Source organism: Gopherus evgoodei, chromosome 4 (assembly GCF_007399415.2).
Source record: "Gopherus evgoodei ecotype Sinaloan lineage chromosome 4, rGopEvg1_v1.p, whole genome shotgun sequence".
In the NCBI taxonomy this organism is placed as follows: Eukaryota; Metazoa; Chordata; order Testudines; family Testudinidae; genus Gopherus; species Gopherus evgoodei.
The window spans coordinates 56489198-56503860 of NC_044325.1; the positions used below are offsets into that span (position 1 = coordinate 56489198).

At 40.2% G+C, this 14663-nt stretch overlaps 1 protein-coding gene across 2 annotated transcripts in view; it reads left to right on the plus strand.

Annotated features, from left to right (window-relative positions):
• STXBP6 (syntaxin binding protein 6) overlaps positions 1-14663 on the plus strand; it is a 239358-nt gene that overhangs the window by 199696 nt on the left and 24999 nt on the right. The gene's annotated exons all lie outside the window — the stretch shown is intronic.

Below are 14663 nucleotides of genomic sequence, written 5' to 3' on the forward strand. Positions count from 1 at the left end.
ATGCTGCTTCATAAAATCACTAATTCTTACTGCACCACTGTGGATAACATTCTCCTACACACCTCCTTACATTTAGCATCCATTACATTTTGGTATAATTGCATTATATCTCATCTAGTCACTTAAAACAGGAATTCATGTTCCTGTTTTTCCTTGGCTTACAGGGCAAAACTGGCTTCCAGGTGTTCAGCATCAACTGCTCTCCTGTGTGATAGACCCAGGCCAGTTGGGAACAGCAGAGTAGTTGAAGGGAGATATATAGTGGCCACTGGATAAGCTGTTTTCTGTTCCCTGAGTGACCAGAGCAGGGGCTGCTCCAGGCTAATGGGAACACCTGACTCCAATTAACCTGTTAAGAGTCAAGTGAGGCTGTTAAGCACCTAACTCTAATAAAGGCTTCTCTGATGCTATAAAATGGCTCACTCCATTTAGGCCAAAGGGAGCCAGAGGAGAGGAAGTGTGTGCAAGGAACTGAGATCAAAAGGCATGCAAGAATCTGGGAGTGAGTAGCCATACTGCTGGAGGACTGAGAAGCACAAGTGTTGTCAGACATCAGGGGGAAGGTCTGGTGGTGAGGACAAAGAAGGTGTTGAGAGGAGGCCATGGGGAAGTAGCCCAGGGAGTTGTAGCTGTCGTGCAACTGTACCAGGAGGCACTGTAGACAGCTGCAGTCCACAGAGTCCTGAGCTGGAACCTGGAGTAGAGGGCGGGCCTGGGTTCCCCCCAAACTTCACAACTCCTGATCAAACACAGGAGGAATTAACCTGGACTGTGGCTTCTACCAGAGGGGAAGGTCTCTGAGATGTTTCTGGACCCACAGGGTGAATCTGTGAGGTGAACAAATCCGCCAATAAGCGCAGGTCCCATCAAGGTAAAGGAGGAACTTTGTCACACCAGATATAATTAAATGATAGCAAGCAGCCCACTGGCCAGGTTCCTCAATTATTTAGATTTGTTTACCATTGGAATATGAAGCCACTGGCAATCAGTTCTTGATCAGCTGAGAGGTAAGGTAGGAGAACATGTCTTTCAGACAGTATTCATCAATTCAAGCCATTTGTCTCCAACTGAAAATAGACTCCACTCCTACTCCTCATGCCCCCCAAAATTAGCTATTACCCGGAGGTGTTTTTTATAGATCAGAGTTCTCATTAATGAATATAAATGAAATAAAATATCGTGCTTTTTTTAAACAAAATTTGAGGGTATATCATTATCTGTTTTTCATGATAACATAATAAATCAAAGTGCTTTTTCCAGTTACAAAATTACTTTCCTGATTAAAAATTGTGATTTTGAAAAGGTGATATTCAGGTGACTTGGGACAGCATAACTTTTAAACTAATATATTCTCAGTTGCATGGTAGGGCATTTCTAAGGGCACTGTGTGATGTTTTAGCTTTCTCTGGTTTTATTGTTCTCTCTTGTATGTAATACTTATTTAAAAGCTTCAAGATAAAGTAGTAGATTCTCAGGTGCATCTTAGCATCACTCAACACACCCTCAGAGAGAGAGGGATATAGGAGGATTTCTGCCACCTTTCTGCTCCCAAGTCCTACAGGCAGCCAGGGCCAGTTGGATGTAAATTAGAGCAGCCTTAAGATATGTTTAACTTATGCCAGTAGTAACAGGCCCATCTAGGCCATTCAGCTGGCCCCAGGCACCCCAGACACCTCAGTGACAAACTGCTGGGTTTCCCAGAATTGTGAGCCACCATGTTTATCCCTTTCAGCCTCAGCGAGTAGAGTGTTGCTGATGCTAAATTATGCCTCAGCTCCCTGACACACCAGCTTTTCTGACTTTCCATTAAACTCTTCAGGACTCTGCCTGTCCAGTAGCAGATAACAATCAGTGAACTCCAACTCCCAAGTTCTTCAAACACATCTCTCTGCAGTGTCCAGCCCTCTCACTGAACACACTCAGAGGTTTTTAAGTTGCCTGCTCCTTTAAAGAGACAATACATAGCCACATAATAATTTAACTGGGGGTGACAAACTCTCCACTTCAAACAAAGCAATGAGTCGGTTTATGGTAAAAGTAAAACAAGTTTCTTAACAAAAATGGCAATAGGTTTAAGTAATCTCAAGTAAGAGAAATAAAGATTAAAATGGTTACAAATAAAAAGTAAAACATGTTTATTAGACTAAAACTTAACTTAATCAGCTATAGTTCTTGTTCAAGAAGGTTTCCCTGCTTACAACAACTTCTGCATTGTAACTGGCTGTTCCAGTGAAGATCCACGCCTGCTCCAGAATCAAAATGCTGATTCTTTTTTTCCCTCAAGAAGTGGATATCTTAGGCATTCACTCCCCTTCTCTGTATCGTCCAGTAAACCATTAGAAATGTATTCTCCCCAGGTTTTTCCCCAGCTGGGTGTGGACTCCATGCTGGTTCCTCTCCGCTGGTAACTTTTATGATGTAAATGATCTCTTCCTCAACCTCAAATTCAAATAACCATTGAATTCAGCTTCCTGTTTTGAGGTGTCGGACTCATTCTTTTGTTTGGAGAGAACCTGTTGACCAGCTCCCCCAACCTGCCTGGTTTAAATACATTTTAGTCACTTATTTTCCAGCACATCTGTAAAGTTCTTTGTGGGTTAACCATATGTACATCATGCAAAAATAGTAATGGTCAGTGCACTGTTAGTTCTCCAGTAATGTGTTACATGCCACCTTTGGGGGGTAAATATCCTGACAGTGTCCCATTCGGATTAGGGTACTCTTGGGGTCACAACCTCCCCGACACAGACTCTGTGCTGGTGTGGAACTGGGACCAGAACTAAGCCTGCTATATCAGTTTTACACTCCATGATGGATTCTGCTGTGCCATCACCTTTCTACTGTCAGACTAGTGCAAATGAGATGGACTACATGAGAATACATTTCTAATGGTTTACTGGAACAAGGATCTAGCCTGCAATAACTTCCTGGCATTATTATTACTTACATTTGGCAAAAACTTTTTTGTTGTTGCTTGTGTTTTTTCTATAGAGAATTTCTACTCAGCTTTTTATACCAGCGTAGTTGATGATCTCTCTCTCTCTCTCTCTCTCTCGTGTGTGTGTGTGTGTGTGTGTGTGTGTGTGTGTGTGTGTGTGTGTGTGTGTGTGTGTGTGTGTGTGTGTGTGTGTGTGTATGTGTAGAATTTATTTTAAGGGGGAGAAGTACTAAAACTATGCCTTTTAAATGATGGTTGGTGTGTTTGTTTGTTTTCCACATCTTCATACCAAAAGTTCTCTCAAGTCTTGATTTAACTCAGTTTCTGCTAAATCACTGCTACATTGACCTCAGAGTACATCTACACTGCAGCTGTAGCCATAATTTCCGGTTTGAGTAGACATGCATGCACTGACTTTGACTGAGCTAGTGCACTAAAAATAGCAGTGTAGATGCTCTGGCATAGGTAGTGAGATGGGATAACCTCCTGAGTAAGTACCTAGGGTCCTGCATAGATTGTCTTGGGTGTCTAGCCCATGCAGCTGCTCAGACCGCTGTGGCTATACTGCTATTTTGTGCATGCTAACTCAATCAAAGCTAGCACATATATATCTACCCAAGCTAGAAATTACACCTCCAGCTACAGTATACAGATTACCCTCTATGTCACTTTGGTACTTACTATACCTCCCCTTCCTGTGGATGTAATCTAGTAAGGTGGAAAGAGCAGTATGATTAGTATCTCCCTGGTACTATATTACACATAGCCAAAGCAGTGAGGGACTGCCACCTTATCTGTATGGACTTAAGGAACTGGTATTGAGTGAAGAACGTTGGTATATGTGTCCCATCAGTGTAACGCTGAGTGCTGGAATCATGGCTGTTGGTGATTATGGGCACAATAATTTTTTTTCTAAATTTTCTTTTTAATTTTAATTTTGTCTGGAAATTTGGCTGAATATTAGACTAAAACAAGTATTGAGGAAATGGAGCGTACGCCCCCTCAGGCTATCATAGTTGAGGAAATCACAAATTAGTGCCTAAACACAAATTCCTTTTTAAAGGAAGCTGCCATGGGTAGCAGCTCTATATTTATAGAGCAAAACAACAACAAAGCAGACAGCAACACTGAAGTTTGCTGGCAACCAGTGAGCCTCATTTCCCTGGGTTGTTTGCTGATGATGTTACCCAGCTGAGAAATTGGGATGTTATCAGTGCTGCAGCCCTTATTTTCCAAGGTATGTTATTCATAACCAGTAGTGCTTTTTTATTTTTTTAATAGAATTGTTGTGATTCAGGAGGTTAGATTTTTAGTCCTGACAACTTTGATAGTCAATTTTAATCTATTGAGGGTGTGAAAATTATTATCCGCCAGCAGAAATAAAATAAGCTATGATCTCCTATGAACACAAGTGTGGTACCATAAACCTGGCATTTTTGGTTTTAAGTGCAGGATTACAGATATAAAAGAGAGTCTTCTGTAAATCTAAGTTTAATGGATTCCAAAACAATGAAATGGCAAATGAGACTGTGTAAAACATGCTGTTACAGCATTAAAAGCTTTTACATTACTGAAATTAATATTTTATTATCTAGGATTCAGCCAAAATGCGTAAAAATTATAACATTTTGGAAATAAATTGTGAAAGGTAGGGGATCACATTTTAAAGCAATATAATACTCCAACTCTTTTCTTTCTTTCTTCCACAAGAGATGGGCTAAATATCAACATAGGTTATTACATTCTTGTCTGTTTAAAATTCTCCTGCAGTTACAATTGGGTACAATATTTTTCTTCCTTTCCTGTACTACATTTTTCTCTGTTGTTGTCAGAATTGCCAGGTGCTATTAAATAGGAGCTATGATCCACTTCAGAATGGATACTTTTGGTGGTGAGGGAACATGCCTTGCCTAACTCAAAAGGTGGAGTTAGGTTTAATTACTGTTACTTTGTCAGGTGATTCAACTTACCACGACGCTTGTGGCACTTTCCAACGTGGAACTGGCTCTTCTGGAGATAATTCCTCCTATCTGTCACAAAATCAGAAGTGCGATCTCTAGGTCAGAACACGTTTCATTTGTTGGCCTTTTTTTTCCTCCTTCCTTTCTCATTGTTACTTTTTTCTTCCTTTCATTTTTCAAGTGCTTTCTCCAAGTTGTTTACATGTTAGTGGCCAAAACCTGTAACTGTCTTGGGGTTTAATGCTAGTACTTCTGCTAGCAATTCCCCACTGGACAGGCTTCATTGGTCAGCCTTTTTCCCGCCTCCTTCTTTCTCCTTCTTGGGCTAGTTAGAAATAAATGTTGAAATATCTAGTGTGTCGGGCAGCAGCCAGGTTAACACTGCTCAAGAGTGAGACTGTGTGAGGTAAATTGTTGAGTATCCTAGGGCATACCTCTACTATGAAATGCCTGTGGGATAAATGGCAGAGGCAATAGTGATCCATTATTAAGGAACCTCACAATAAACTGCATGGAACTTAATTTATGCATTTTGCATGGATGAAGAGATGAGTCAATAATGCTCAGATTCAAACCTGTGGCTTGCGGGAGGCTGAGTATTTCAAACCAATAATTAGAGCACTGAAGCATCCCTTCTAGCTGAGAATTGGCATACTGGAAATGTTTTGTTTGCAAGCACACTGTGTACATGTCATATTAGAATTCTTCATTAATACCACAGGAGATAATTAGCATATAAAATTTGCATGACTAGAAATAACATTGCTCTAAGATTCTATGTAACACCTCTACTTTTTTTAATAAGGGACTTCAATAAGCAATGCACATAAGCTCACAAGCCCTTTGCTACCTGCTTCATTATGTCAGTAATTTTATTATTTATCGAAAAATATCACGAGCTGGTGAAATGCAGCAAATAGACCCAAGATGACATATGTCAGTCGTATGTTTAAAAAAAACAAACCATCACTACCGAACTAGCATTTGGAGAATATAGTCCTTGTCAAGTGTTGTCACTATCAGTTATATTGTATTGGAAGTGAAAAGTCTTGGGTAAAAGGGATTTAGTAATCTAGAAAACATAACTCAGGTAATGACCGTTTCAAGAAAAAATACAAGTGCAGTGCTCCTTTGTAAGAGGAGGGTTGACTTACAGAGGTTGGAAATATTTGCATGTAATGTTCTTAATTAATCTGTGTATGTTTGTTTTGAAAATACCTAATCTTCCTGGAATCATAGGTTAGAATCCTGGGGTTTAATTCAGCCCTTTATCATTCCATCGAGGTCTATGAAATTAATGAGTGTGAGGCCTTTCTGATGAGTCATTAAAAACGGAGACCAAATTAGTGCTTTGTGGACATCAACAATTCCATGACACTTTTCACAAGAGGAGGATTTACCTGAATGTCCTGTAACAAGCTTCTATTTTGCCTGCTGTTGAGTAGTGTACTGTAAACTGTCTGTCGGTCTACCTGCTGCTACCATCCTTTCTAGAGTTCACTGCATTGCAGAGGTGATGTGATACTGCTCAGAACAAAATTGAACATGACTTGCTGAGGCCTGTAGTCTGTACGTCACTGTTCTGGAATTAAGATGTAGAGGGAGACTTTCAAAGGCAAGAGCATATAGGTGCACTCCTTTCAGTGTGAGTTGGGCACCTCACTGACCTTTTGCCCTTTAAAATCTCTTTTAGGCAGCTGTGAGATATTGTGTTTTGTACAAATTAGGTACAGAAATCAGGCGCCTGGGAAATTACCAAAGCTGCCCTCAGGTTGGCCTCTGGTCAAGAATATGTCAGCTGATCTTGTTTCTGTTGCTGTCACGGCGGTCACAACACGATTTGGTTTTGTGGAGTGATGCATTTCTGGTATGGTAGCAAAGACTGACTCTTTTAGAGTAGCTATTATTTCAGTGGATTTGCGAAGTGGCCCTTAAGGTAGGAATTTCTTTCTTTCTGAAGCTTGTGTTACCTTCATATTCAGAGGTTAAATATATATCTGGCAGTGTTTCTGAATAAATACATATATTTGTGTGTAAAGATTTACAGTATATAAATAAGTAAATGTCCAATCCGTGAAGTTCAGTTGACTGTGATAGAACGGTATCATCTGCTTTCACTAACCTGGTTAACTAATTCAAAATTCTATACAGCAAGTAATACAGCTTACCAGTAATGATGAAAGAATAATTACATAGGCCATCGGGGGGGAATCTAGATCTGATCGTCTGGATTATTTTTGCTCTTTGTACTTTTATAGTAGTTAGTTCTTATTTTTAAGCAAACATGACAGTTAGATGCATCTAGAAATTGTAAATGTTGGATTGGGACTAAGTAAAGGTATGAATCTGTTCCTGACCATTTACACTGTATTTAGTTATATCCTTTTACTATTTCCTAAGAGTAAATGCAAATGAAGAATCTAGAGTTATCCCATCTTGGTTTTTTTTGTTTTCAAATACATATTGGATGGGATTTTCAGAATCACATATGTAGGAACACAAGTCCCATTGAAAATAAATACAACCCTTCAGTTACCTGCCATCATAGGCGTTCTTCTACAACTTCAATATAAATAAAACATTGGATTACCAAAAAAACAGAAAATTACTAAATCAAGCATATCAGCACAAGTACTGTAACTAACATTAGTTCAAATGTTCATGAGCTAGAGGATTTTAAATATCTACAAGGTGAAGATATCACCCCATTTTTTAAAGCTAAGGCCAATAGGCTGATAACATGACAATGTATAGTGCTTGCAGCTGGAAGTGCTTAAGCCTGAGAGAGGCACATCTTGGCAGTAAAAAGGCTTAATTATGCTCATGTAAATTTTCACTTTTATGGATGAAACATCTAGTTTTGGTAATTCCTTGCTTTACACCAATCTTTCTGTCCTCTCACTTACAATTCCATACAAACACTATAGTAACAGAATGTTACAGTTGCATGTTCAGCACTCAGGAAATGCAAAAGTTAAAGTTGTTTGTAGAATTCATCATAAAATTTTTGATTATACAATTGATCATTGGGATTTGCTGATTTGTTGAAATGGAAGTGTTCCATGGTGTCATGTGTCTGTGAAATACCATCAGAAACCACTTGTGTGTGGTTTCCTGCCAGCTTACCCACCTCCCTCCTCAGCACCCCAGTCTTCTGGGCTCCAGCTGTGGTAGGGTGGGAGCCTGAGCCCTTTAAATCACTGCCGGAGGTGGTGAGGTGGCTTGGAAGCCTGGGGTTCAGGGGCCATTTAAAGGGCCCAGGGCTCCAGCTGCTGCCACTGCAGGCCCTTTAAATGGCTTCCTGAGCCCTGCTGCTGGAGCCCCGGGATAGCAGCGGTGGCCGGGGGCGCTGGCAGTGAGCTCCCAGCCGCCACTACCACAGTGGAGCCCCAGGCCCTTTAAATTGTTGACTGACCTTGGAGGTCCCAACTGCCACTACTACCCCGGGACTCTGGCAGTGGAGATTGGGTTGCGATTTTAATGGCCCGGGGCTCTGGCCACTACCACCCCGGACCCTTTAAATCTCCACCGGCTCCAGCAGCGAGGCTCTGGTGGCAATTTAAAGGGGTTGGGGTGGTAGCTCTGGCTGCCACTACCGCCCTGGGCCCTTTAAGTCGCCGCCAGAGCCCCACTCCCAGGAGCCTGGGGTAGCAGCAGTGGGAATCCTGCGGTGATTTAAACAGCCAGGGGCTCCCAGCCGCAGCTACTGCAGCAACGCCCTGGGCCCTTTAAATTGCCGTCGGAGCCCTGGGGGTCCCGGCCACCTCCGCAACCCAGGGGCTCCGGCAGCAGGGCTCTGGCAGTAATTTAAAGGGCCCAGGGCTGGAGCCGAACCGGGGCATATCGGCTTACTTTCACCACTGGCCCAAACCTTGACTACATGACTTTCCTCCAGCATTCACAATGGTGTTGAACTAAAAACACCACGTCCAGTTAACACAAACATTTTGTATTTTAAATGCAGTCATTTTAGCATGTTTAGAAATGTACCTAATTTAAATAATTTGGGATTATGCAGTAGTTGATACTAGGAGAACTTGCAACACTGCCTGAATCCCGGTAAGGCAGTATCCCAATTTTCTCTCATCTTTTCACTAGCAAGATGAATTCTTGGGGACTTCACAGATCTTGTTCTTCCACTTTTACTCTTTTGTCATCTCTATTCAGAAAGCAGACAAATAACTAAATTTTTTAAAGTCAGTATAGCATTATGGGAAGGCAGTAGCACAAGAGGTGGGTTTTGCATTTTGCCTGAATGTGTCGTCATCCTCAGCTCTAGTAAAACGGGTTCTCTAGCCAATTATAGTCCCTTGAAATGGCTCTGTCTTCAGCTCCTCATAGTCTAATCCTTCTGCAGAGTGTTTCAACATTCCCCAAGATACAGTTGCCTCAAGTCACAGGAGGAGAGACTGTCTTTGAGTTAGTATTTGGGCCAGCTCATAGTCTTAATTTTCAAGTCTAAAAGTTGAGTTTTCCAGGCCATATTAGGGGATTTGGATGTTTATTTCCCATTAACCCATGGACTACTGTGCTCAAGTCTGTGTATCTGTTAGTATGGGATATAGTCTCCTTAGTCAGCCAAACGTAGGGTTTACTGCTGTTACAATTTGAGTGTATGGTGTGAGAGTAGTCCAGGAAGATTCCTAGACTACATGCTGTTTGACAGGTGGGGGCACATACCTTTTATGAAGGACGGTAGGACTATATGAAATCTACCATGTTTTTCTTTAAAATGTTTGCTGATACTCAGGGCTTGTCTACACTACCACTTATGTGGATATAACGTACGTCGCTCAGGGTTGTGGAAACCCCTCTCCCCCGAGCGACATAAGTTACATCGACGTAAGCGTTTCCCTGCTGACATAGCTACCACCTCTCATGGAGGTGGCGTTGTTATGCTGACATAGCTGCGCCGATATAGCGCTTCTAGTGTACACTAGCCTTTAGTTAACAAGATGGCATTTACAGTACTTGTACCAAAAAATAAACTCTTCCTCATTCAAAAAAGAATTAGTTTACTGCCGACAGAAGGAAGCATCTTTGTCTAAAATGGAGCCGTTTACATGAGTTCTTCAGAAATGAAGCATACAGTCATGGAGAATGGTAAATAAAGTCTCAGACACCACTCTGTCAAAGACATTAAAAGAAAATGTAACAATAGCTACAAATCTTTTGCCAAAGAAGATTTGTAAAGACCAAATGAATCCACAGTGTATTTAATTTGTTGGCACTACATCAAAACTCTTTCTTTTTAAATTGGATAACACAGAAGCAAGAAAACTGGAAAACACCTTTTTTCAACCCCTGCCCCCCCTCCCCCCAAAAGTCTCCAAAAAGTCTTAATCTGATTTTTTTAAAATTATCAGATTAATGCAGTATGTCCCAAAGCGATCAAACAATGGGCTTCTTTCCAAATTCTACCTGTTCAGTACTGTTACCTCTCTAGAGAGAGCAAGAGAGTCTTCAGCTAGATTAATTAAATTGAAACTGAATTATTAAATGATAATGTGGAGATATAAATTTAGGTGTTACATCAATAAATTCTACAGAAATATAAAACTAATATTGATACTTTTCTTTACTCAGCCTAGCAGTAAAGTACTCAGCCAAAAGTAGAGAAATAGCAGGTTTGCCACTATATTCAAAGACATTTTGGGATGGTAAATGCTGGCTTTTGCTCCCCGGGCATTGTATGATATCCTGGTTTTAGGATGCATCAGACGAGGTATTTCTAGCAAAGATAAGGAGGTGTTAGTACCGATATATAAGGCACTGGTGAGACCTCCCCTGGAATACTGTGTGCAGTTCTGGTCTCCCATGTTTAAGAAGGATGAATTCAAACTGGAACAGGTTCAGAGACGGGCTACTAGGATGATCCGAGGAATGGAAAACCTGTCATATGAAAGGAGACTCAAAGAGCTTGGCTTGTTTAGTCTAGCCAAAAGAAGGCTGAGCAGGGATATGCTTGCTCTTTATAAATATATCAGAGGGATTAATATTAGGGAGGGAGAAGAATTATTTAAGCTTAGTACCAATGTAGATACAAGAATAAATGGGTATAAACTGGACACTAGGAAGTTTAGACTTGAAATTAGACGAAGGTTTCTAACCATTAGAGGAGTGAAGTTCTGGGACAGCCTTCCAAGGGGAGTAGTGGGGGCAAAAGACATATCTGGCTTTAAGACTAAGCTTGATAAGTTTATGGAAGGGATGGTATGATGGGATAGCCTAATTTTGGCAACTGATCTTTGATTATCAGCAGATAAGTGTGCCCAGTGGTCAGTGATGGGATGTTGGATGGGATGGGATCTGAGTTACTGCAGAGAATTCTTTTCTGAGTGCTGGCTGGTGAATCTTGCCCACATGCTCAGGGTTTAGCTGATCGCCATATTTGGGGTCGGGAAGGAATTTTCCTCTGGGGCAAATTGGCAGAGGCCCTGGAGGTTTTTCGCCTTCCTCTGCAGCGTGGGGCATGGGTCACTTGTTGGTGGATTCTCTGCAGCTTGAGGTCTTCAAACCACAATTTGAAGACTTCAATAACTCGGACATGGGTTAGGGGTTTGTTATAGAAGTGGATGGGTAGGGTTCTGTGGCCTGCTTTGTGCAGGGGATCCGACTAGATGATCACATTGGTCCCTTCTGACCCTAGAATCTATGAGTCTATGAGGGCTGTCTTGCAGTACAGGTTTGAGTGTTTGAGTTCCATCACATGAAGAGCCCCGCTTCATGCAAGCTCTATACATACCACAGTGCAGTGGTGACTTTGGAGTCGGAGCTGGTGGTGGTTCCATACAAAGGCTCTTTTAGTTCAGAGATTAGAACAGCAACGCTATAATGCTCTGCTGCAGAGCCAAACTCTTAGTGGAGAGGGTTCGTTTTCCCCAGTACTGTCAGACTGTTTGAGCTACTGCTAGCTTCCCAGCTCTCAGACTGGAAAAACAACAGTAGCTCTGCCACTATTTCATTCGAACACAGATATTAATGCTTAAAATAGCAACCCATTTTAAGTAAATAGATGCTTAAATTTTTTTAATATCTTGCTAAAGGTGAAGATGGCTGCCACTCTTCCACATCTATTATTTTTCTGTCAATTCATTAGAATATTTTAAACAAATTTAAAATAATCTCAGTAATGAACCCATTGCTAGCACAAATCTGGTATATCCTTGCTGCCTAGCTCTTCATGGGGAGTCCTCTTGCAAAATACTTTATAAACAACTAAGTAGAATCATAGTTGCTAAGGCATTTAGCTGGTAGGAAATACTGTTTAGGATCAGGAGCATGATTTCTGTAGTTTGCAACATTCCCAGAATTTGTAGAAATAAGCAGGTGCAAAGTAACTTTTTTTTTTATATAGCCAAAGTGGGAAGTAGTGAAGCCATGTTTACTCTATTAAAAAAAAAAAAACAAAAAAACATAACTGTCCTCATAAAATGCAGAAGAATACGACATCTAGTTACTAAGAGGTAGCATAATATAGTGACCAAAATTTTATGTTGTGCTGTAGCAGGATTTAATAAGATTTCCTTTTATACAGAAAGTAAAACTGATCCTTAGTGTTTGGATTGCATTGACACTGGATCAATTTTAGCTTCAGTTTACGTGGGGAAACAGGATTTAGTGACTTCAATCCTATTTATGAATTTAAAATCAAATTGTGCAGATAAATGTCCATATTTGATAGCAGTTGACTGATGATCTGCAGAGGATTTTAATGGCCAGGTGGTTTGAATTCAGTATTTTTCTTTTGGTTATAAAATCCTAATGCTTTGTGGCAATTCATTAGTAACTGAATGCAATCTGTTAAGAAATTAGGAGGAATGACTTGGTTTTAAAATGAGGTCCAATTAGAATTAATTGAATAACTCTTGATAGTAGTAACCAAAGCAAGAGTACATTGATGGGAATGCAAATCTCTTCCAAAAGCATAAACGTCTAAACTTTAAATATGACAATAAATGGAATCACAGTTGTAGTAGAGGAAGGTGCCAAGTGGTAGATGATATTCAGATACATAAATACTATGAGCCAGATCCTTCTCGCTCACAATTTTATACCCATGAAACTCAGTTATACCACTGACTTCAATGCTGTTATGCCCGATTTATATTGGTATAAATCAGAGAAGAAATCAGACCCTATGTAAATATTGAAATCAGACTTTTTTCTTTGGCTTAGCATTCAGAAATATTAGGCACTTCTTCACAAATGACTCATTAATAAGTCAGAACTCTTAGAACTGCTGTGAAATTGTACTTTTTTTGTTTTTCATAAGATGACTCACTGAATATGAAACTGGATATTTTAGACACAGGAAGAAGATGTGAACTTTCACTGTACACCACCAGGTCAAATTCCTGAAGAGTTTCTTTTAAACAGTCGAGCTGAAAAAAGCTTCAAAAGCAGTTGGACAGCACAATTATTTCCAAACCAATTAACTCCCTCTTGGAATCTGTATACAATTATTAAAACACACTGATATATTCTTTATTTTGAAAGGGACTTTCAAATTGTGAAACGTGAGAATTTGTATAATAGTTCCGTAACATTCTAAATTCAATTTCTATTTTCCTGAGCTATTTATATTCCAGCAATATTATTATCTGGCCCAGCCCAAGTTCCTTTAGTTAAAAAATGCGTTGTATTCACAAATCTACATTTGTGGCATCGGTTGGCTGCACATGAATAATTACAAGATCACGTCTCCAGAACACATTCAGAACTATCATCCTACCTTTTATTCTTTTCCCTCTGTGGTGTTTTTTTTTTTTCCCCTCTATAATTTATTTGCATTATGGTAGAGACTAGAAACCCCCTCTGAGAACAAGGCCCCATTTTGCTAGGCACCATACAAATACATCATAATAAACAGTCCCTGCCCTGATGAGGTTACAGTTTAAATAGGAAATCTATGACAGAGCTAGAAACTGAACGCAGATCTCCGAAGTCGCAACTCAGTAACTTAACCACAAAAGAACCAACCTTCCCCTCTGTACCAGACACTTTAAATATAGATTTTCACTTTAAATTGTTATATTGGTTCCAAAGTCCTCTGACATTTTGATGTTTGTAATAGCTGCGGTTTATAATCAGAATTTTTATATATAACTGTGAGGATTTATATACAGTACTTCTGTTAATGAAAGCTGGTCTCATTTTTGTGGGCAAATAGTTAATTGGCCAGAAAATGTACTTTGGGGTTGGTTGACTGTGAATTCAGCAAATAGTTTTGGCCCCAAAAAATGGGGGATGAGGGGCAGGGGAAATTCTGGAAAAGTCAAAATGTTTCATTTCAATATTTTCAAAACAAAACATTTCAGCTTTTTTGTTTTGAAATGCTGTTTGAAGTTTAGCTAGATTTAACTTAAGAACACATGAACAGCCATACTGGATCAGACCAAAGGTTCATGTAGCCCAGTATCCTGTCTTCCAACAGTGGCCAATGCCAGGTGTCCCAGAAGGAATGGACAAAACAGGTAATGAAGGGCTCCATCTCCTGTTGCCCATTCCCAGCTTTTGGCAAACAGGCTTGTGACACCATCCCCGCCCATCCTGGCTAGTAGCCATTGATGGACCTATCCTCCAGGATTGTATCTAGTTCTTTTATAAACTCTGTTAGAGTTTTGGCCTTCACAACATCCTCTGGCAAAGAATTCCTCAGGTTGACTGTGGGTTGTGTGAATAAATACTTCCTTTTCTTTGTTTTAAATCTCCTGCTTATTAAATTTTATTTGGTGATCCCGAGTTCTTGTGTTATGAGAAGG